This window comes from Eucyclogobius newberryi, unplaced genomic scaffold, assembly GCF_026437365.1.
Source record: "Eucyclogobius newberryi isolate DKJ021-1_F unplaced genomic scaffold, fEucNew1.0.hap1 SCAF_19, whole genome shotgun sequence".
NCBI lineage: Eukaryota > Metazoa > Chordata > Actinopteri > Gobiiformes > Gobiidae > Eucyclogobius > Eucyclogobius newberryi.
In genome coordinates this window covers 31,942,555-31,968,431 of record NW_027315823.1, presented here as the reverse complement: position 1 = coordinate 31,968,431, position 25,877 = coordinate 31,942,555, and the positions used below count along the sequence as shown (strand labels likewise).

Genomic DNA, 25,877 nt, shown 5'->3' with positions numbered 1-25,877 from the left:
ATAATCTCTATAATTCATAGGACGTTTGGTCATTGCTGCCGACGGCGTTAGTTGTCATGCTGGGATCGCGTGACGACAGCTGCAGGAACTCTAGTCTATGTTGAACTTTTAATACCTGCAGATGTTTGATTGCCTGGAGTGTTCCATAGTATGGATCTCCACTGAGGCAAGCAGATGACGCCACCAGGCCAAGTTACAGGTCAGATCTGCGAACCCGCTTACACTAAGAATCCACGTTTATCAAGATCATTTCATTTTCAATAAAAACACAAATTGAATAACTGCGAGATACAAAGGTTTATAGCCATACTGTGAAACCTGGAACATGGATGGACTCCCCTCAGCAGACAAATGACATGGTGCACCTTTTAAGACTAGTACAGCTTACCGGTACTACTTATTCATTATATTACATTGTTACAACAGTTACACAACCAAACTACTGTATTTTTTTCATAATTTTGGCCGGGGTGCAACTTCTACTTATATTTATACTTGTATGTATGTATATATGTATATATGTATATTTTCCCCATTGTGTGGACAAATAAAGGCTATCTTATGTGATATTATTTTTTATTTTCACACTCCAGTGCAACTTATGTTATTTTTTCTCTCTTATGCATTTTTTTCGACTTATACTCCGGTGCGACTTATTGTCCGGAAAATACAGTAGCCTATTGTCAAAACATTCCCTCAACTTGTGAAATCCCCAAACGTCACCGGTTTACAGCAAGCTACAATTATAGTTCCTACTTGTTGCATACTGTTGAGAACTTTCCATAGCGGAAGCAAATTTCCCTGTCACTTTCCAATTCAGATGACTTTAATGATAATCACACACGGATTCATTTTGACTGCATCAGCACGTCTGTTTTTCCAGATAACAAAAACAACAACACTAGGAGCTCTAATGACCTTTGAACATGACAAATCTTGCTGCCTCCACACCTGTTTTGCCCAGATCTTTGTTTTGCTGTTTGATAAGAGCCAGGGTGCTTCGGCTTGCCACTAATCATCACCTTGAGTCATAGTTGTGCCCTGGAGGAGCAGTGAGAGAGAGAGTAAGGAAGAGAGGAAGCAGCCACCCACGCCTGGCCCCGCAACCTGGGCTCCTCTGTGTAAAACTGTGCTTATAAAGAGTTCACCCATCACCAGCCGCCAGCAAAAGCACAAGGGCAAAAGCACATAAGACGTACGCTGTAAAAATGTCACTGTCTGTTTAAATGATTGGAACTGTTCATACATAAAACATCCACATACCGGCGGTAGTTTTGTGTAGCGATAGCTTGAATCCAGTCAACAAGCTGTATAGCAGATTTCTGAATGCATCGGTTTGTCATCCTATCCAGATCTATTCATAAAGTGCTATACACATCAAGTTACTATAGAAAACAGGCACCAAAAACATGATCATTAGCATTAATCATTGACAATTCATTCTTGGTTAAGAGGGAAAGAGAACAAAAAGAGAAACATGTTTTGAAATGATATTTAGTGTTGGGGTGAGCTATTCCATGAGCAAGGAAGGACCGGCTACAGAAAAGGCTTGAACTTTTCTGTTTCCTGGTGTTTGTTTGGGGTTTGGGACCGCCAGGAGCAGTTGATTCATAACAGCTAATTTCCATCTATAGTCCGTGATCAACCAGCCTGAGGGGATGAGAGGGAGTATATCAAGTCAGTACCCAGGCAGAGAGAAACGGTTCATCAGTGCCAAAATTGGATAAGAATACAAATTGAACGTTGAATATGAATTATACCCCACCAAATTTGGATACCGGTAGTATGAAAGTATGCATAATGTAACTGTATAGTATAGGACTGTCAACTGTGTAAAGTTAAATACATTTGTACATAGATTATTGACAGAACGAATGGTGAGAAGACAAATTGCTTATAATGGTAATAACTACAAGAACAAGAAGGAAGAAGGAAAATGCAAGTTTATTTGACTGAAACTCCCAGAATAGTTTTTGCAGTGCAGTCTCCCCTCAGTCTCCTGCTGCGAGCGTCACCGGGCCTCACGTATGTCAGAGCTTTTCCAAACACGGCTACAGTTGCTACATGCTACAATTATTACCAGATGGAGTGGAGAAACATATTAGTGCTGCCTTTTCATTAGAGCTCCACCCGCCCTCCTGCATGTGAGGCCACGGAGATACAAGAGAGCAGCAGAAAATACATCTAATCTTTTTAAATTGAGAACAAGTAACATTTTGTCCCTCCCTGCTCTTTAATTTCCGCTCCTATTACCTCCATGTATTAAGGAGATATTGGGTCTCTCTCATTAAAACTAGCAGAATTGTGTTTTGAGGACAGGTGCGTTAAGTTTGTTTGATAAAATACAACTATAATGTACTGTACACCAGGTCTAATAGGCTATGATGTTTATAAAGAAATATGAATGGATATTGGATTAATTATAAATGTAAATTATAATGTAATTGTGAGTCTTTTAATTGTAACTCATCTCATTTTGGTGAATAATGTGATGCTAGGATTAGTTTCGACCGCTGCAAACCATTTAAAATGAACTATTTCTGTGTTGGGTGTCCAAATATGTACGAAGGGCCACAGACGGGAGGTCGCTACTGTAAATCATTCAAAGGCAGCATTTAGTAAAGGTTTTATTAAGTCAACCACACTTTTATTCAGGCTTTGGACTTAATGTCTTACAGGATATAGAAAACCACATTGGTAAATGGAAAAAAACTTAAGAACAAATAGAGTGGAGTCAATGTTTGGAAGTGAGCTTTTATTCCTAAAGTGTAGTGAAGTGAACATCATTGCTCTTAAGAAAGGGTTTGTGCCTCTGCTCTGTTCCCAATTCAAAAACATGTTTAATTTAAATCACATAAGCAACTCCTAGTATAAAATCTGAGCGATATACGGTAGGTCTTTTTTGTACTTGGCATGATGGCCTAGCGGTGTCATTCAGCCCCCTTGTATTTAGTGTATTTCCTCCTTTACATGTCAGCTATGCGTCCAATGTCTTTTTCACAGCTAATTTTAAAGGCCCACCGCTGCTATATGCTAACTATGCACAGACACCACCCACCTCCGCCCTCCCCTACGTCGGACCTGTCTCGTTTTAGTGCGCTCACCTCACTAAACATAGCAGGTGGAAATCTCCCCAGCTCTTCAGCAGCTAAATCCAGTAGCTTTGTGTCAACCACAGGCTTGACTTATAACCTTGTTTGCTAACCCTCCAAATCCTTTGCTCCTAATTTGAAAACGTGTGCCCATTCATAAACGTGTACGTGCATGCCACTGCTATAATTATTCACAAATGTAAAGTCGTGACATGTTTGAAATTGCACTGCTAAAGTTGAATGGACCGACATATTTGTTGAAGTCTGTAGGCTTATTATATAGAGACAAATGTCAGTGTCCAAAAGAAGCTGGTCATGCGAGTGGAATTAAAGCTGTTCAATTGCAAATAGAGTTGATAAAAAGTCAATACTTAAACAAGTAACAAAACGTGATATTCACTTCTCATAACGGAAAAAATTACCAAAAGAAATGTGGCCTTTTGGAATGGTCTTCATCTATAATAGAACTAGTATACTGTATGAACACATAATATTACAGAGTTTGTTTTAAAAGGTTTGAAATAATAGTGTCACGTAGGAACATAATAAACTGGTGGATTCTGGGATCGATGCTAATGCTCATTTTCAAGCATAAATAAATAAATATCAAAACAATATCACAAACCAGTAAGTAATCTTCATTTATACTATAAAAACAATTGGGTACTCTTTACTTTCTATTTTAATTGGTTTTTCATATTATTTTTTAGATCCCACAAACACCCACTTTTATAAATACACTTGTCCTGAACTATTCTTTTCATTTTCAAAGTCCTTAACATATTGAGCTTGATCTTTGAGCTATTATTCATTTTAGCGCGACTCGGCAAAAGCCCCTTAGAGTAAAATATGAGCAGAAATAGTGACGATAATGGCAGTTGTGCTCGGAGCCAGTTTACATTTCATTTACAGGAACTCTAAAAACTTCCTTCAAGCTACAGTATATTTCCGTATCAATATAGATTCATCCCAAACAGGTAAACAAGCATGGACTTAACTGGCTGTACTGGTTTACTGAGTTGTGTGTGTCTCATACAGTAGCTTTCACTATTGTTGTGCCCTTGGGTAAGACTGTTTGGGAAGAAAGTGTGTCACTGCCCCACGGTTCAACTCAATCTGACTAAAGAGCGAAAGAAGAATTGTCTCTCCTGTGCATATTGAAGTGATAATCGTGCATTCGATTTGTTGGCAGTAATGTGCAAACCTTGGCAAGTCGCTTCTGGAGTTGCAAAGACAATTCCCCCTCTAAATATATCTCCATTTGTGTTGGCCAGATACACAGGCATCTTTAAATATGTTAATTGGTGACACATGCTACACATTAATACGATTATAATATAGTATTTGGTCATATTGCCTCTACTTCTGCTCCATGCATATACTGCACTCCAGGTTACATCAATCTCTAGGCGCTGGCATAGCAACACCGCTTTTCTTTGCTATCTTGAGCCAGTCATGAATACCAGTCAAATATAAAAATACCCAGAATACATTGGCTATTAATTGACATACACATTCACTAATATATATTTTCCATTAAGCTAATCTAATGTAATCTTGGCTATTTGAGTGTTGCATCTCAAACCAGCTTTATAATAGAAGTTGGTATGAAAACGACATGTCTAGACGGCTCATCGGGACTGGTCAGACGCTGGTGGAGTTGCAGGTGGGGGGTCAATAGGATGCTTGGCACCAGCTGTCCCGAGTCTTGAGCCTAAACCAGGCCTGTACAGAAATACCAATCATTAATCATCATGCTGTTATTTTCTTAAGTCATAAATAGTGTCCATAAAGTAGACTTTTGCCTCACTACATGTGGAAATCTTGGCTTGGTTCCAGTAGATGGCGCCGCACTGTCCGGGAAGTGCTGCTTTGGGCCTGGCAGCTGGGCCGAACCTCGAAAGATAAATTCAGAGTTGGATCTTCTGCAGACACTTTTAAACTGTGTCAGAGAGTTAGCGTAGCATCCACTTTCACTTCCGGATGTTCCCTCAAGCTCCCGTCTAATTTCTCCCACTCAAAGTTCAGTTCTTGCCTTTAGTCACTGGGGCTAGTTCATGCTTTAAATACGTGTTGTATGTAAGTTTTCAAGCTAGTGACTGACTTCTTGTTTCTTGCGATGCCACCTGGGTACGCAGGGTGTTTTACAGTTCTAGACCTTCAATAAAGTATACTTTAGTCCACTGTTTTGGTCCCGCTTTGAAGTCCACGCTTGTCCTGGATGTTGAAAAATGATTTGAGTTGATTCAGGTTAAGTCCAAATTTAGTCTCGTCTTGTCTCTTGTGGTCCTGGTGGAACTAGAAAATCCAACTGTGAGGTGGCATTTGGTGTGAAATGTGTGTAGAGTAATGTGTCCTCTGCATTGAACTGTTTTTGGAATGGGACAAGATCCATTGTTAGTTCATCCTAAGGACAAGATGCCCACACACAAATAAAGCCATGTTGTGTATTCAATCAAAGAATGGTACATACAGTAGGTGAGACTAAACACCCACTTCACAAGAGGCTTCATCAGCACAGAAGACACTCATGCTCAGGTTTACAGAGCGCCGTGCATCTTCATCTTAAAGCCACAAACCACTCTTTTGACTTGTAAAAAAAAAAAAAAAAAAAAAAAAATAGGACAGAAATGTAGTTTTTAAGGTTCAATTCACCAATAATACACAACATCATTTTGAATAGCATTTCTATGGTTAGTGTACTAAGACGATTAGTTCAGGGGAAACTTAGACAGTGTAAACAAATCGAAAAACAGGACAGACTATTATCAGGCGGTTCTGCCCGGTGGGTGGGGCTTACTCAGAGTAGGATAAATACTTGAGTTCTCAGACTGGATACACAGATTGAGAATGACTTTTGGATGGGAGTCTAAAAATGTGTTTCATTTTGTGTGTTTTTTGTTGTTGTTTTTTCAAAAATAGTGTCCATATCTTGATCTGAGTTTATTTGTAGTTAAAAAAAATAAAAACGCTAAATGAGAGAAATAAGAACCTCATATGAAAGATGGCCCTGCATGTCAATATCCTCTTTTCAGATTTGTCATATCACCAACAACTGTGATATTATCAGTTTTTAATTTATATCTCACATCTGTAATATTTGTATTTCTTTGATTGCTGACTGAAGTCCCATTTGAAATCCTTTTTTCTTTTTTTATATGCAGTTTTTTGTTCTAGATCATTGTGGATTGTAGTATTATGTTTTTTACATTTGTACAGCACTTTGGTCGGTGGTGACTATATTTTAAATGGGCTTCACAAATAAACCTTGACCTTGACTTTAACTCAACTCCAAAGTGCCTACACTTCTTACACGTCATTGTTGACTCTTGCTTAGTCACCAAAAGCTTCCAGCATTCCCTCACAATTATCATTTCCCCAAAAGCATCAGCAGTTGAACAGATACGTTAAAAATGTATCAATGTGGTCACGTCAAAAGAGTAACTATGTGTAAGATTGACCCTGCTCTGAGGATGTGTGTCTTTTCCCTGCAGAGGAGATGAGTCATGACTGTGTGACCCCAGGAAGTGATGTTAATGTTATCACAGAGGACTTCCTGTTCTCATTGCTCCACCTGCACTCAATGCTCAATGCACTCCAAAGACCTGGATTAGCAATTATAACTAAGCAATACATCACCAAAACCTCAGGAAGGGGTTCAAACAGCAAAGCAAAGTAGTGCATTTTTATCAGGCTTAAGGACAGTTTGTTACTCTTGCCATGTTTTATTTTGATGCAGGAATCAACAAGATAAGTGGCCGAATTATGTAGTCCTTGATGAAGGGTTTTGTCTTACTTTTGTCCCTGGTTTATTCCTGCTTGTCGTGTTAAAACGTGTCTTAGTTTAAAAGTATTAGCTGAGGTTTAAGTATCCAACAAATGTGAACAGATGAAGGAAAAAAAAAAAAAAAATCCTGTATTTTTTACCATAAACGTTTCACATTTTGCAAATCAACAACATTCACAATATTATATAATATAATAACATTTTTCGATCCGTTGAATACATGTGTCGGCCATATTTGATTGTGCTCTGAACCCTCGTGCTCGTGACATCTCCCTCTCCTCCTGTTTTTTAGGTAGCGATAGCATCTGTCTGGAGTGCTGATAATTACAGAGGCACTTAAACACGACACTGTACAAACAGGAAAACAGCGGGACACTTAAAAGCCCTGACATCTAAACTGCAGTGGATATGGACGCTTCACTGGCCGCCCTCGACACGCACAAAAACACAATTGTTTACACGCATAGTTACGTCTTCATTTCCTCTGACCTGATTTTGCTCTGAAACAAAAGCAATATAATGGGTTACTTAAAGATAGATTTGGGTGAATCTACAGCCGGGAGCCATCTGTAGTCCACATTCAGTCAATCAAATCAAGTTTGTCTTTCATCCTTTTGATTAACTCTCACCATTTTAAACAATAATATGAGATGTTGTGAAAGGGATCATGAAGTTGTGAAACCCAAACCTAACGTGTGATCTCTTAAAGGACAAATATTATGCTTTATTTGTATTGTTATTAGCCTTTAAACATGCTCTCGAGTACCTTTTAGTTTGGCATCTCATGTTTTACAACAAAAAAAATTTCATAACAATAATTACATTTTGATTTCTGCTGTTTCCTTCGGGACTGAGTTTTGGCACCATCTTCTGGCTGCAGAGAGAATTACAAAGGTTCATAATAAACAACTGGATAGTTTTCAGAGAGATGCTACGGAGCATGCAGTTGTACTGATCGTGATTAGACGGGAGAAATGCACCGATGATGTATAGACTTGAAAACGGCAGAGAAGATTCTCAGAGCCATGTCACAGATCGATTAATCAAACTAGCATGAATGAAACTAAATGATACTCCATGGACAACCAGGTGACTTCGCCTGGACAAGTTACTGGTCATATCTGTGGAGAGGGAAACTGGCTCAAAGTAAGAATGCGTGTTCAAGGTTTTTTTAGTAATATGAATGAATACAAGATGGATCCGTTTAATGCAATACTGTGGAACCTTTCTTTATGTATTTGGCAGACAGTGGTGGAAAGTAAGTATAAAAGTAAAAGTTTTATCTCTGTATGAAATATAGGGCTGCAAAGATGAATCGACTAATAGCGAGTAGTCAATTATACAAAATAATAGTATTTATACAATGTTATTGGATTATACAGACTCCAAAACACATAAAAAGACCTTTTCATCACAAAGACTGAAATGATTACATCAAAAAAGAATAAATCATTTCAACACTCACAAATAATTGCTGACTACTCAAAGCCCCAGTGAAATCCTATAAAAGCCTCTATATTCAGTGATGTAAAGAGTTTCTTGGATCAAAGCTGCTCTTGTGGTCGTCTCTTCTGTGTGTCGAGGCATGTCGCTTCATTACGCTGGCTAAAGTTTGAACCTTATCTCCTCTCTCTTTGTCAGCATGTGTGTGCGGACATGCAGGAGCCCGGGGGCCCTGCTGCCTCGCTCCCATTGGCCCGTTGGCGCTCACGTGACTCCTGGCTTCACTTCACAGTTCTAATTAAACCAGGGGCAGGTCTGAACTGGCCGCACACGGAGGCTCTGAAGTGGATGTGTTTTTGCCTTCTGGTTTAGAAGCGCGCTCACAAACGCTTCATTAGACACACTTTATAATGGGAAAGACTTAGTGCACTAGTTTTCATGGTCATTAGCTGTGATACAAGCCAGTGTTTGAAGCTGTTTGAGCTATGTTGTATGCTAATTGTAGTGCTTTTCATGAGTATAGAGAGTAATTTTTCAATAATTTCAAAGGACAAAGTTCAATACTAACTTAATGAAAATAAAAAAACAAAAATACTAAGTAATTTTTAACACAAAAATTATACTTACTTTATTCTTTATTTTTTTAATTAGCATAAATGAGCATACTACTACTTTCATTTCTGCACATGGATGCCCCTTACTTTTCATACCTTTTCTGAAAATGTCTTGGGACCAGATTATGTGTAATTTGATGATGTTTTTAAACTGTCCATCACATTAATGCCAAGTGAAATCGGAGTGAGACAATTGTACACAGCCTGGACCAGGAAACAGGAAGTGTGTCAGAGGATATCGAGTGGGCTGGAGGGAAGTGAGGCGCACAATAACCCACACTGTCTATCAAACGCTTTGACATAGTAAATCTGGGACAATGCGCAATAAATCTTTAAAGAAAATCACCTTTTTTTGGAGAAAACTAGTTCACATACGGTTTATGATATTTGTCTTACTGCTGTGGCCAGTCACCGATATTTGTAGATACCAATATTTAGATTTTAAAAGCCAAAATATCTAAAGTTGAAGTAAAGATCACAAATTAATTTCTCTTTTTAGTAAAAATAATAACAGAACAGTATCAGTATTTATCTGGGATATGGAATATTTTTTTGTCATGACTGTGTAAACATACAGACTTATTTGTTTGCCCGACCCCCTCTTTACTCATGAACCTGTTCAAAAAGATTCTGATGCACTCACATAAAATATCGAGGCAGAATACCATTACATTTGATTACTTTTATGAGCACTAACAATGTTACTCTGAGATGAGAGGAGTCTGATTTTCTTCTGAATTAACGATGACCCAGAGTTTTTTGTTTTCCAATGCGTCGCTAAACTAAACAAACCTGAGACGCAGTCGAGAAGGTGGAGACCAGAATGTAGAGGATTCAGTCTGGATCTACCTGGAAATCTTTCTACTACACTCTGTAGGAAAGCAACAGTTCAGAGATACTGGGAGAGGCGAGAAATATGTCAATCTAGATGTGTGATAATTGTTTGAGCTGGTTAGAGATTATTTATATTGTACATTGTCCAGAGAGAACACATTAGGTAAAAATAAAACATTAGGAAAGTGAGACATCCAAAGAAAAGAAAGTTAAGACACACAAAATACAAGTCTCATTTAGTCCAGAACTATTTTTTGGATATTTTGATTTAAAATACACCATTTTCTTTGTTGTACATTGTTTAGAGTCTGTAGAGTCCAGATGACAATGATCAAAGTAAGATTATTTTTACAGTCTACGTATCACAATTAGTTGATTTTAGATGTATTTCTGTTTGTGTACTAGTTTATCTACCATAAAAACCTCACCAATAGTTAAAATGATGGCTCAAGGGCCAGCTCTTGGAGCTGTGGATGTTTGTGGGAGAATAACACAAGCCATCTGTCACTCCACAGGGGCCCCGCATCAGCTGGAAGGCCGCCATCTTGTTTTCTTAGCTGCACTTTTTTAATCTGCGGTCAAAGACGAAGGGGAGAGGATAGGTGTGATCAGAGTGAGTAAACTTTGACTAAAACAAGAGAGTTTTGGCCCGGAACAAGGAAAGGGAGTGGACATCCATGTTTTCTGAGCTAATGGTGTTAGGAAGGAACCGCGTCAGTGCTGTTTTAGACGAGTTGAAGTGAAGTGCACTATCAGGAGCTGGGCGTGAGGGCATGGGACACTGCGCTTTATGAAAACACACAGGGAAAGTCTGTATCTGTGTTCCCACCAGAGATACACATGGATGAGGCGATTGTAGCTGTGTTCTCACCAGAGATACACATGGATGAGGCGATTGTAGCTGTGTTCTCACCAGAGATACACATGGATGAGGCGATTGTAGCTGTGTTCTCACCAGAGATACACATGGATGAGGCGATTGTAGCTGTGTTCTCACCAGAGATACACATGGATGAGGCGATTGTAGCTGTGTTCTCACCAGAGATACACATGGATGAGGCGATTGTAGCTGTGTTCTCACCAGAGATACACATGGATGAGGCGATTGTAGCTGTGTTCTCACCAGAGATACACATGGATGAGGCGATTGTAGCTGTGTTCTCACCAGAGATACACATGGATGAGGCGATTGTAGCTGTGTTCTCACCAGAGATACACATGGATGAGGCGATTGTAGCTGTGTTCCCACCAGAGATACACATGGATGAGGCGATTGTAGCTGTGTTCTCACCAGAGATACACATGGATGAGGCGATTGTAGCTGTGTTCTCACCAGAGATACACATGGATGAGGCGATTGTAGCTGTGTTCTCACCAGAGATACACATGGATGAGGCGATTGTAGCTGTGTTCTCACCAGAGATACACATGGATGAGGCGATTGTAGCTGTGTTCTCACCAGAGATACACATGGATGAGGCGATTGTAGCTGTGTTCTCACCAGAGATACACATGGATGAGGCGATTGTAGCTGTGTTCTCACCAGAGATACACATGGATGAGGCGATTGTAGCTGTGTTCCCACCAGAGATACACATGGATGAGGCGATTGTAGCTGTGTTCTCACCAGAGATACACATGGATGAGGCGATTGTAGCTGTGTTCTCACCAGAGATACACATGGATGAGGCGATTGTAGCTGTGTTCTCACCAGAGATACACATGGATGAGGCGATTGTAGCTGTGTTCTCACCAGAGATACACATGGATGAGGCGATTGTAGCTGTGTTCTCACCAGAGATACACATGGATGAGGCGATTGTAGCTGTGTTCTCACCAGAGATACACATGGATGAGGCGATTGTAGCTGTGTTCCCACCAGAGATACACATGGATGAGGCGATTGTAGCTGTGTTCCCACCAGAGATACACATGGATGAGGCGATTGTAGCTGTGTTCTCACCAGAGATACACATGGATGAGGCGATTGTAGCTGTGTTCTCACCAGAGATACACATGGATGAGGCGATTGTAGCTGTGTTCTCACCAGAGATACACATGGATGAGGCGATTGTAGCTGTGTTCTCACCAGAGATACACATGGATGAGGCGATTGTAGCTGTGTTCTCACCAGAGATACACATGGATGAGGCGATTGTAGCTGTGTTCTCACCAGAGATACACATGGACGAAGCGATTCAGTCACATTTTACATACATGAAGCTGCCGTGTGCACAATCAACGCCTTATTAGAAGGAAAACACAAGTTGGTATTAGATATTGGTTGATATTTTAATTATATTATATATGAGATTATAAACAGTTTTTGCTCCACGACTCATATTTTCTCTGCCCTTTAGTGCTATACTTGATTAAATATTAGATTTGTATATTTGCACAAGGGATGCACCAAAACCGAGGCTTGCTGCTTCCATATTCTAACAGAGCGACTTGGATCCAGTCTTTATTCTAAGAGAGTTCAAAGGAGTGAGAAATGACAAAAAATACAAACTTATACAACCGCTAGCACTGTTTCAAACATAGTCGCATTGTTTATACGTGTTGTGTATATATATATATATATATATATATATATATATATATATATATATATATATATGTTCTTTCTTCTCAATGTGGTATAAATTCCCCAAACCTGTGCTCGCCTTTGGTGCAGTGGTTTAAGAGGTTGCGGTTATTACCACCTCAGCTTTATGGGTTTGAGCATTTGCTGAATGTCCATTTCTTGCTGAAGCTATCTTCACAATTTGCTAACCCAGAGCAGAAATTATTAAAAAAAAAAACACAAAACATGCAGTATATAGAACATATTCTGGTTATTGACGTTTCTCTTAGTATCAGAATCGGTGTCGGCCTACATTTTCCATATTGGTGCATCCCTAATTTGTACAAGTAAAATGCATATTCTCCTTCAACATCTCTGAAATAATTTGCCCATGACCCTCATACTTAACCCCAGCAAACCTTCGGCTTAGTAACAGGCATCCATCCCTCTGTTTTTGTTCCATAATAAGGTGAAGGGCAGGTGAGGTCTTCCTGTTTTAGAGTCATCTGAAGTGCAGCCTGTAAAGAGCGAACCCTTGAGACGCCTGGCCCTGGAACAAAGAGTCCAGCCCGAGAACACAAAGGAAACAGCAAAGCACTAAATACTGAATACACAGCAGGGCAATGCATTAGCAATATCTGCACTATGAGTCAAGAAAAACTTTTTGACATTTATGACTGGGAAAATTCACTTTGGCCCTGTCAGATTTTCTCATTATTAGGTCATGTTGAGTTGTTTGAGAGATGTAAGAACATGTTTTACCAAAATGCATGTTGGAAAAGTACAAATAAGGTATTGGAACGATATATTTTCTTAGGTTTAATTGTTTTTAAAAATCTTGTTATATGTATGTATATCTTTGTTATAAATATGTGTGTTCAAAGTTGTTTTTTGTGTAATTCCTGCATGTTTGAGTAATCCTGTAGGGCGGAGCTTATCAGTTCTGCAGTTTTGGACAGGAAGTCACTTTCTATTATTAAGATCAATTGTTAACTGCAACAATTAACAATGAACAAAATGTAAAATGAAAATCTATGTTATAGTTCAATATCAAGCACCTGGAAAAAAGCACAATAAGTCTCCTTTAAGCCTAAAATATGGAAACTATTGTCCCATTTCAGCAGTCAAGCCCACTAATGACTAGTATTAAAAAAAACAGGTATTATTCTAAGAGCCTGTATCCAATTGTTCAGCACAATCCGTTATGTTGATGTGTTGAGTCAAAATTAGACCACAAAGTGTGTTCTGCATCTATGTATAGGCCGTTTTATCCTCTGAAAACCAGGAAGTGCGCTGTTAGCAGACGTGTCGCTCTAGCCAAAAGCGCTGACATGATATAAATAATTAGGATACTCGATATACGTGATGAATATCTTCACACTGCTGCATACTGTTTAAAATTAACTAGTTTTTCCAGTTTTTAAGATGGTAAAAATCAAGTATACAGCACCTTTTTAAGTATTACAGAAAACAACATTTTTCTAATGAACTGACCCGAACCCGAACCCTTTTTTTGGCTAGAGATTATCACAGTGTAGCTACAGACTAATTCTGATTGTGTTTGCCTTCCTTTGAAAACATTTTAAACAAACGGGAGAATCCAAATAAATAGAGGCTGATATAGCGGCTGGGAGTGCTTCACTGGGTTCAAAACCGGTGCTCATCTAAGATACTAGCATTGACCTATTAAAATACTATTAACATTCATGAATAAGAGGCCTTTGTTTTAAAGACGTCAGGACAAATGGAGAATCTCTGACAGGTTAAAAGTCTTTTGTTTGAACAAGGAACAAGACAGAAACAGACTTACAATTTACTCTTTTAGTCATAGTACTTTTACACATTGTCTTTTGTTTCAGAGCTCTGTATTAGCCCATTGTTCATTCAGTGGTGGCTTTGTCCTATAGGCAGCTGTTGTACACATGTATTTTATTAAAGTCAGTATGAATCCTCAGGCAGTCCGCTCCTCAGATGCCTTCTTGGAAGTGCACAGCTCTTCTTCTGTCATTAGTTTTCAGTCTTTATGTCCATTAAAGCATCTGGAGCAGTTTTATCCAAATGAGAAAGTTCTTTATGCAGTTCTTATGTATTATTATACTTGTATATTGTCTTTATTAAACAATATAAAAGGGAATCTATAGTGCTCCGTGGTAATGGTACATTTAATTTGCCTGAATCATCCTGGAAAATAATCTATGTGTATTGAGTTTCAGTGATCCAGAAATCTCCATGAAATACTGGCTATATATATGACAACAAAACTCTGATCAAAGAGTTACCGTATTTTCCGGACTATAAGTCGCACCAGCCAAAAAATGCATAATGGAGGAGAAAAAAAAATATATAAGTTGCAGTGGAGTATGAAATGCGTGTGAAAATAACAAATAATATCACGTATAAGTTGCTCCGGAGTATAAGTATATAAGTATAAATATAAGTATATGTCACACCCTGGCCAAAACTATGAATTAATAGTCCGGAAAATACGCGATCTAATTTGATACTCCTGACAGTTCATTTTGGAACGTTTGAAGGTGGAAAGTACACCTATTTTTTAACACTTTTACACGTCTGTTTGTCTTTATTAGTTTTCCTTTTTCCTGTTTTCTTAACAGAATCACTGGTGTAAAAGTTCAGAAATTAGAGTTACTCACATCAGATCATCATTTAATTTTTCTGACAACTCTAGAATTCAGATTATAATCACATTTTGGGATCTATAACAGTGCATGGTTTTGGATTTCTAGTCATGTGTACCTTCTGAGAATTTTGATGAGCAGTTGTGAAAATGTCTGTGGAAGCTGCACACTCTGTACAATATCTAAAAGTTACTATTGTTTTTAGTATTGAAGCCTGTGCATTACATTTAAAACGATCTGGGCGTTCCAAATATTATTATTTTTTTATCCAAGATCGACAATAATGAATAGCTCTGATCTAACATACAGTAGCTCACAATACAAAGAAATACACTAAACCAGCACTTTTCTCAAACGCTCCCCACCAAGTACCATATAAGAAAATATTGCTTTCTGAGTATATAGTAGATCTAAATTGGGTCTTACAGGACTATTTTTGGTTTAAACTAGGTCTAAAATAAGACCCCATCGCTGCTACAATCGATGTAACTGATGACTAACCAAAAAGAGGAAGATAATGCAGATAAAAATGACTCTAAATTTGGCAAACACTAGAACGTCAGAGGAGAGCAAAAACTGTGTGTGGTTATCCTTGTGCAGGAAGGTAAATAGGCAGGTAAATAGGCAGGTAAATAGGCAGGTAAATAGGCGGGTAAATAGGCAGGTAAATAGGCAGGTAAATAGGCGGGTCAATAGGTGGGTAAATAGGCAGGTAAATAGGCGGGTCAATAGGTGGGTAAATAGGCAGGTAAATAGGCAGGTAAATAGGCGGGTCAATAGGTGGGTAAATAGGCAGGTAAATAGGCAGGTAAATAGGCAGGTAAATAGGCGGGTAAATAGGCAGGTAAACAGACTGAATGACAAAGAAGCTGTCAATTGCGTCTTATAATATGTGAAATATTCCGGGCAGAATAACAAGTTCCTGTCATGAAAATGCTCCAACTTGAATAGACCTCATTATTGAGATTCTTGGTCTTTCCCACATCGTGTCACGCACCCGTTAAAAAGCTGTGTAAAAAATGTGGCTACTTTAGTTCAGGAGCATGGAACATCTTGCCTCAGCTTTGACCTCTTGACCTCCTGACCTCTTGACCCAGTGTCTGTAGTGAAACTGGATACGGCCCGTTTCCCGCCTCGCAGCGAGGAATGTGTGAGCGGAATCAGAGGAATGTGACAGGAATGCAGCCGACCTCAGCAGCAGCAGCGGCGGCGGCGGCGGCTCAGATCTGGGGCCGGAGGGTCATTTTCACTGTCAAAGCAACAACTGTGTGTGACCGAGAGTGCAATATAGGCACTTTCACTCACCTGGGCCCAGTCTGAAGACATTAACAACTCAGTAAATACTCATTTGAGCTGGAAAGATGACACGAATAGGGCAAAGTTTAACCTTTTATAATGATCTGAATCTGTAACAGAAGAAGTGTAGGGCCATTAAAACTATTCCTTTTTGCTGAAAATTGCATTCTATTGGTTAACAAAAATATTTTTTTTTTTTTTATTATTATGATGGAAAACAGTAATGATATTTTAAATGTATTTCCCCCCAACTCCAATCTATACAACTTAAATGTACAGTGTATTGACAGAGTGGCGTTTGCGTTGCCCATAGGGTGTGACCACCGCATCAAACTAAACCCATCATTCTCGAGTTCCAGCTCTAACATGTCTAATGTGAAGCTACAGCAGAGGTGTCGTGTGTCCTGAGCTTTAATCCTTCCTCAACAATAAGGAAACTCTTTGTACTGTCCACACGCCCTTTGACCTGAAGCAAGAGGAAGTGCTGATCCATATTCGTATCACATCTACAAGAGTTCCCATCATTCTGTATTTTCAATTTGTTCTCCTATTTTTCATTTCAATGCATTATTTTCCCACAGTGGTACATATGAAATATTGCATTCATTTTAGTTTAGTTTCAGCTAATACAAAAATATTCATTTGCACTACTTTTCACTTTAAAATAACTGTTCAAAAATATATGTTGATAGAACTTTTTGTTCAATTTGACTTATTTGAACACACATAAATGCAAGACTAAGTGCTATGAATAAAACATCTGATTTATAATTTGATGTCATGATGAAAGGGCAAAACATAAAACAATGAATACAATTTGGTATTTTCAAAGAATTGTCCACAAATAAACAACAAACAAACAAAAACTAAATTATAGCTGATGGGACGGTGCTAGAAACACAAATACTGAAGTAAAACAGTATGTTATGGTAACAGGGCTGCACGATTTCAGAAGAAAATATCTCATTTAAATTGTTAATAAAAATATTCAGTTTAAAGTTCACATTCTTAACAAAAGACTGAAATAGGCCTAACAAATAAAGTCATATTTTGTTGATTGTGGAGGAAATTATGACACAGAAAAACTGCAGCATTTGCAATTTGATAATTTTGTCCACTAAAAATGCAATTTTGATTCAGTTGCGATTAATCGTCAACTTATTTTAGAAGTACAATTGTAATAAAAAGTTAAATGTCACCGAGGACATTCCACCACAGCAACTTTATGCACATTCTTTAATTGGAAAAGTAGAGTTGCACAATTGATAAAAACGTGTTTCTTTGCTTTTTTTTGTCCTTTTTTTTCTTTATTGTAGTCGAAGTTTAGTCTATACAGACTGCGAGAGGCGAAGATCGTTCTCAAGTTCTTTATACCCACATTCGCTCAAATTTACTTTATACGGCAAAATGGAAACAGAAAGTAGTTTCTCTGTTGTTGCTTTGTGCAGAGTTCATATTGTCCGCTTGCCAACAGGATTTAAATGAAATGTTTGTGAGAAGAATTCCTTGTTTTGGAGCAAGTTAAAGAAATGTAAACGGTGCATAGGTAGAGTTGTTTTGAGCTCTTATAGGAGAACATTTCTATAGTGCACCATTGACTCGTGTGTTTTTCCCACTCTCCGCTAAAGCTCAGAATGCTGTGTTCTCTGCGTAACCACGGCAGCAGCAGCAGACACTTTGAAATCGATCTGGACAGGTGCACGGCGCCTGTTTCACTTCCTCAGCCTCTCACTGCTCCCCAAAAACCCTCCTCTACTTCCTCCTCTTGGATATGTTCTCCTCCGGAAGCGTCCGCGTCCCCAGCGCCGAGCAGCTGTGGACCGCTCTGTGTGGTCCGTAATTGCAGATGAGACGGAGCCAGACTCTGAGATGAAAGCCCGAGTTTGGCGCGAGCTGCTTTGGTGTCACTGCGGCCGATATGTAAAGCAGATGTGTGTTTAATGCGCGGTGCAGGGCTGGTACTTTGGGCTTTAGAGGCCGGGGCCACACGCACAAACCAGGGCCTGGTTCTTTAAGAAGAGTAAGACCTGAGCTGAGCTGCAGGGTTCATGTGGTCACAGCAGCGCCGCACCGATGAAACACATTACATTTGTTATTTATTCATTTTATATCGGGCTAATCGATTATCGCAATTGCAACCGATCTATTTTTGATCATCAACTCATTAAGTAAGTCGTCGTTGTTGTTGTTGTCGTGTGTTATGAAAAGAGGTCTTATGTTGACAAAGCAAGAACAACATCATGATAATGCCGTAAATGTGTACTTTTAGTGTTTTTGATGATGTATTTGTAAGAATACTCGATGAAGATGACCTCAAGCTGTGTTTGCACTTCTGTTATATGTTCCCGCGTTGTGATCAACGTGGGTCGCATCACGCTTCTTATAATTGTGTTTTTGGTTCACGTTATGTTTCTGAGACTCTTACTTCCAGTGGAAAGATGAGCACTTAATAATAACTACACCTGTATTTGCATTAACAAAGCATGAACAGAGCGGTTGCAGTTATTATAACGTGTACATTAAATTGCTTGATAAGGCAGTAGTTGTCGGGCGACGCAAACAATTATAAAAAGTTGATTGTAACGTTAAGAATCCTTGTGTAAAATGTTGGAGAGTCAAATGCTTCCGCTGCTGCTGCTGTCATTACGTGTTCACTGTTTGTTGTTGCTTGTTGCTAGCTTACCAGAGCAGATGATTGTTTTCAAAAGTAAGTGTGAAAACTGTTGTTGTAGCTTACTACAAAATGGCTATATGTTGGATGATTATTACCAACATATATATAACGTATACAATCCTACTTATTCAGAGAACTCAAAACCTTTATCAGTTAATGATGCTGCGTTTTGTTCTCGGAGGACGCATTTTCCGAGTCTCGAGTTGAAAAACACCGACATGGCCACACCCTGCGTTTAAAGAAGGTTCAATGTCCGACAGTTGAAAAATGGACAGTCCTTGTGTCACTGTCCTTCAGGCGTTCTCTGCTGTCCTCTGTAAACCTGCTCCTGTGCAGCGCTGGAGCCTCTGCAGGTGTAAATGTGCTCTTATTCTACATTTTGTCAGATTTGAGCACATTCTTGTTTTTTTTACTTGTTTTGAGTCCTTACTCTAAACTGTCATGTGCTGCTCGTTGGTTTTTCCGTCTTGACAACTAGAACACAAAAGGAAAACGTCGCTCCGAGGTTCCATTCTCCCAGGACGACGGAACCTTTGTGTTTTAAAGTCTACTTCACCTTGACTTTGGATCATTTTTGTGATTTGGCTTCTCTGATTGGTAATCATTTCTCCTCTAGTTAGGTTTGAATAGGCTTAATCTTCCACTACTATTAACAAAGATATTAACAAGAGATGTGAATATCTAAATGTTTTGTTGTATCCCAATGACACTTAACGCTCAACTAGTGCTCTATACAGATATCTATACCAAAATGATAACAAAAATGCTCTTCTTTTTTAACAATGCTGACATTTTGTGACACATTCTAAAACGGTTCAAGAAAGATCACATACTAGTTCTTGTATTCATTAGAATCTGATTTTGGATACTTTTGACAGCCCAAACCTCATCCAATACATTTAAAGACAGAATGGCTCACAAAATTGCCAAAAATCCCTTTCTACCCTTGTTCCAAAGAATACTATGCACGTTTCAGGCAATTGTCCATATCGTTAAAACATAATTTACAATCTGAACTATTTCAATATGTTGCCACCTACTTTCCACTCAGAAGTCCAGTTTGACAGCGTTATAAATGATGTGTTTGTTCTCGAGTCCTAATCTGGGTTTTGGCTGCTGTCCGTGTCCTCAAACTCTTATCAGATGAGGCCGGGGCGTTGGATTAGTGCGGTCGTATCTGCCCCACTCCAGCTGATTACAGGCACATTGGACAGCGATTACATGCGGCTTAGCCCCATCTTTAATAAACATCCAGCGGAGCTGTTTTTAGCTCCAAATGTCTCGAGGTCCGCAGTGATAAGACATTCTGCCAAAACACACGGGCAGTGCCGTGGACACCGTGAGCTCTCGAGGGCCACTTAGAGTTGTATCATGTATGTCCCTGACATGTAGGAAGTTTAAAGGAGACATTCCACAGGGCGGTCTATAGTATCTAAACCAGACGCTCCTCGATACTGACACTAGAACCACAACTATACTGTAGAAATGTCACCATTATTAGCTGTGATTATTCAAGTCAAAACATAATCGTAAGAACCACAAAACAATAATCGTGACAATTTTAGAAGCAAAATTAAGTAGTTTTAGTTCCATCTATAGTCCAAAAAACAGACCTAAAATGTAAATAACTTTTATCTGGCTGTTTTTTTTCATATTTAACTTTATTTTGTTGAGTTTGGTAAAGCCGCTCACAAACAGTAACATGTTAAAAATGTAAGATTTCACTGTTTTTTAGTCACAGTCTGTCAATAATCTTTAAATCGTAATGTTTTTTCTCACATTAATCGTAACATTCACATTTAATATTGTGACATCTCGACTCATTTGCATCAACACTGGGAGAAAAAAGACAAAAGTGGACCTTTGCTGAACTGTTTTAGAACGATCTTGAGCTTTATCAGGACTAATGTGTTGAAAATGAGTCTTTTGTCTCTGTTGTCATGGTGTTTCAAGCCTCCAAACACTTTGTTGGTGGCTCTTTATGTCACTTAAACTCTGCTTTATGAGTCAGGAATCATCTATTAAGAGAACGTGAATGAAATGAATTATGGATTTCTCTGTTTCTTGGATAATGAATGTGAATAACTGTAAAACCAATGTTTTTTCTCATTTGCCATAATATATTTATGATAATTCAGATAACTGGTTAAATGATGCAATAATAATCCTCCTGCTCGCTTGTCCTGAGCTCAGGGTCTGGACGTAGGTGCTCAGTTCCTAACTTCGACATTACAGTCATTTAGTACCTTAACCCTAACCTGAAAAGTATTGTTCTGTACTTGGTTGTGTCCATAAACACAACGTAAACCTCACAAGCGTTTCTGAATTCCCTTAATCTTCTTTATTTGAACTCATTTGGAATAGACGTGTTACATTGACCCGAGATTCATTCACTTCTGAGTCACACTCTGGTGTTGGAGAGCTGTGTCCGTCAGCACGTCTGCCCTGGGGCAAACTGACAGGGATATGGCAGCTTTACTGGACCAATGGCCTGTCCAACAAAGCTCTAATCACACAAACACATTCACCCACGGGCCCCGGGGGCCCCGGGGTGCTGGAGGCTGTGAGGGTGAAGCATTTCACCCAAGGGGACTCTGGACCTGACACAGACTGGAAACTAAAATAGAATAGAATGTGTTGGTAGAATCCTCCAAAGTTAATTTATCGTCTTAATTTAAAGGTGTCCACACACTTTGACAAAGTGGACTTTAATGAGCTTTTATGACTAGTTTATAATGTCACTTCCTGTTTGGACATGAGCAGCAGATGTGTCATGTTCATGTGACGTTCATGTGCTCATATGAAGTCTGCATTCATGTGCTTTTATCTCAGAAAGATGGAATTATGATGTCATCAATACTAAAAAGAGTGCGTTCAATAGAGCTTAAAAGCCTTCTCAAAAACAAATTTGTTTTGGAAAACATCCTACTATTTTTACTGTAGCTAGCTTACATTGGGCCTTCTAAATTCAACGGACCGATCTGTTGCTTTGATGAGGACAACTGACATTAAACACCAACTGTTGGAAAGTTTAGTCAAAGAGCTCCAATGTTTCAGGTCCGTCTCCGCGGCAGGTGACGTCAGGTGACGTCAGGTGTAGAGTTTATAACATAATTATGATTTGACAAATAACAATACATAATAACATCTTTATTTTGTTAAATGATTGAATTAAACTGTCCGAAAAATGTCACTTACTGATGACATCACAGAGGGATTCTGTTTTAAAACTCGCTCTACTTCCTGTCATTTTCAACTTTAATTTTTCCTCATAAACTGACACTTGACTGATATAAAACTATGATAAATATTTCCCACAGGTTTCATACCACCAAAATTACAAAACACGAGAACCTGTCAAATGCCCTTTAAGTCCTTTAGAGCAATATTGCCCTTTATAATGTAAAAAGTGTAAAATAAGGATCTCCGTGTGTAAATAGTAAATACAAACACATAAACACAGTGGTATGAAAGCCTCCCTTCACCACAGCCTCCTGCTTTGTCCTAACCTCCTTGTGTTCCCTGTTTTGGGCCGTGTGGCAGCGCCTGAATCGGGGACAAACTCATGTGAGAGCTGGACATTGTTGGTTTCTGCTCCGCTGCTGTCGGGGAGCGCGCATCAAAAAGGCCGCGGGCCACACTGGAGCCCCCTCTGGCACGGAGCCCCCCTCTGGCACGGAGCCCCCCTCTGGCACGGTGCCCGCCACGCCAAAGCCCGGCCAGCGTCTTTTTCACAGCGCCTTTGTGCAAAATGAAAAAGCAAAGGGGCATGGCGAGGGGGGCGGGAGGAGGTGTGGTTTATGTAACAAAAAAAGTCCAAGCCAACAACTTCACTACGCTCTGTCAAGTGCGCGCTCAGTGCTCGGGCTTTCTGAGCAGCACATGAGCAGATCTGTGCAAAGAGCAGCACATGAGCAGATCTGTGCAAAGAGCTGCACATGAGCAGATCTGTGCAAAGAGCTGCACATGAGCAGATCTGTGCAAAGAGCTGCACATGAGCAGATCTGTGCAAAGAGCTGCACATGAGCAGATCTGTGCAAAGAGCAGCACGTGAGCAGATCTGTGGAGAGGCGAGCTCACTCAGAATCACAAACTAGGACCTTGCTTTGGCGACATATACATTTAACATACGTGATAATACAATACATTTAATGCCATGGTGTGGAACATTCAGAGCAAAACAATAACATTTCCATGGCGACGAGCAGAGGGTGGATCCCTCACCTTCAAATGGTTGAAATGTTTTTGCTTTAGAGTTTGTAAGGAACAATCATATGGTTTTGTTTCCCTTTGAACTGTGGCCAGAAGTAGAGAAGCAAATAATTGTACTCAAGTAAAAGTAATGTTAGTCACATAAGATATGTTTGAAATGCAATTAAATAATTGTATCAGGATATGTAGAAGATGGGTTGCAAAATAGTGGTAAATAAATAATGAATAGTAATAATATCAGTCTGGGCTTAACATCTGATTTATAATATGAAGGTGATGTAATAGAATATTAAATAATGCACCAAATCTGGTATTTCCAAAGGATGGAAACATGAGAATCATATCTGAACACAAACACAAACGTTCAAATCATTCTCATTGTCAACAGAAAGCTTTTGTTGCTTAGGGTTACACACTTTGACACTGTTATAAAAGTATGAAAGTATGTAGGAACAACAGTATTGTGTCTGAAAACGACTCAAAAGATGCACTTTAGTCCAAACAAGTGAAGTAAATGTAACTACTTCCCTGTTCACAAAGTCATTTCATCCAAACAAATGACAGAAACACAAACACTGCTCAAACATCACTCAATTTTATGCAATTTATTCTTTGGACATTGGACGTAAGAATGATTGGAATCAAAACAAAACCAAATTAGTTTTGTTTTTTGTTTCGTGCAGAAGTGAAAAGCAATATCCTGTTTGGTGGTAAAACGCAGACTCTAATTAAGCCCAGAACAAACAAAGACCATTAACGAGGTGATTTCAGATCAGTTTATCAAGGCTCCGTTTTAACAAGGAAAAATAGTGTTTAAAATGTGTTTGTGCCGAGGTAAAACGCTGGAGACTGTTTTATAACACGCCTCATTTACATCGCTCCCATGTCCATTATTCATTAGGAAACTGCTTTAATTCATGGAAAAGGGATTGCACCCGCTCTAAGTTTATTGTAACGTTCAGAACTATATGTTGTTAAATGTCCCAGAGCGTTACATCGTGCACCTTTAATCCTACAGCAAACCCTAAAGCGTGTCAGGACTGTTGAGACTTTAGTCATTCCGAAAAGTGTTGTACAGTGAAAATGGATTAGTTCAGGCCAGTGGTCCGTTCACAGCGCCCCTTTGACCCCTAAAAGCTCTTTTTACCCCTGACGGTGGAGCGGAATGCAGCGTGGAAGTGTCAGAGCCGTGTGTGAGCGAGAGCAGCAGATTCCAGCCTCTGTCGGACGATCGTGAAGTGCGTCTGTGACTGAAGCTCTGTGTGGAATCTGCTGCTCAGAGGAGACCACTACTGTTTACTGTTTACTGGCACCCGACTGTCCTGGGGGCCCCTCTGTGGGGGCTCCACTGTGGGGGCTCCACTGTGGGGGCTCCTCTGTGGGGCTCCTCTGTGGGGGCTCCACTGTGGGGGCTCCTCTGTGGGGGCTCCACTGTGGGGGCTCCACTGTGGGGGCTCCTCTGTGGGGCTCCACTGTGGGGGCTCCACTGTGGGGGCTCCTCTGTGGGGGCTCCACTGTGGGGGCTCCTCTGTGGGGGCTCCTCTGTGGGGCTCCTCTGTGGAGCTCCTCTGTGGAGCTCCTCTGTGGGGGCTCCTCTGTGGGGGCTCCACTGTGGGGGCTCCACTGTGTGTGGGGGCTCCACTGTGGGGGCTCCTCTGTGGAGCTCCTCTGTGGGGGCTCCACTGTGGGGGCTTCTCTGTGGGGGCTTCTCTGTGGGGGCTCCACTGTGGGGGCTCCTCTGTGGGGCTCCTCTGTGGGGCTCCACTGTGGGGGCTCCACTGTGGGGGCTCCTCTGTGGGGCTCCTCTGTGGGGGCTCCTCTGTGGGGGCTCCTCTGTGGGGGCTCCACTGTGGGGGCTCCTCTGTGGGGGCTCCTCTGTGGGGCTCCACTGTGGGGGCTCCTCTGTGGGGGCTCCTCTGTGGGGGCTCCTCTGTGGGGGCTCCACTGTGGGGGCTCCTCTGTGGGGGCTCCTCTGTGGGGCTCCACTGTGGGGGCTCCTCTGTGGGGGCTCCTCTGTGGGGGCTCCTCTGTGGGGGCTCGTATCGTGCAAAAAGAGCTTTTGACCGTGTTCTTCCTCATTAACAAACTCAAAGTTGTGAGTTGGAAGAACCTGGCTCGTCCTGCGTCTGAGGCTCCAGCGTCTTTCACGTCCACAGCTCTGGACGATGGAAAAGACACAACCAAACTATTTTAAGCAGGAGACAATATGAATATTCTTAATCTTTAATTTGAAAGTTATATTTATTCCGCCTGGAATGTGCTCACTTCTGCAGTTTGGAAGAGGAAACAATGGTTGTATTTCTATTATGAAGGCGTTTAAATCCCTTCTTGGATTTACAAGCAACAAAATGTTAAATATATGTATCACGTACATGTATTTTAGATGCAGCAAGTGAACTGATCCACAACCTGCCATGAGCTGGGAAAATACGTTTTATGACTAATTGAGCCGCAATTGCCTGAAAATGGCACGGAAAATGTGTAAATTGTTGAATGTATTTGATGAAAACACCCTCAAGTCCATAAACGTGCTGCACCAGGATCTTAGTTTTGGCTCAAATTGAATAAAAAGACGTTTGCGTTCTAAACAACACATTCATCGAAATAATAATCATGAGTCTATAATCGATTTGCAAAGTGACCGTTAGCTGCCCTAATGAGCTGATTGGTCATTACTAAAGAACAAAACTGAGCATAAGATGTCGTTTTCTGTGATACTT

At 40.1% G+C, this 25,877-nt stretch overlaps 1 protein-coding gene across 1 annotated transcript in view; it reads left to right on the top strand.

Annotated features, from left to right (window-relative positions):
- Nucleotides 1-25,877, top strand: part of atg7 (ATG7 autophagy related 7 homolog (S. cerevisiae)) — an 81,060-nt gene that overhangs the window by 54,531 nt on the left and 652 nt on the right. The window lies entirely within an intron of this gene.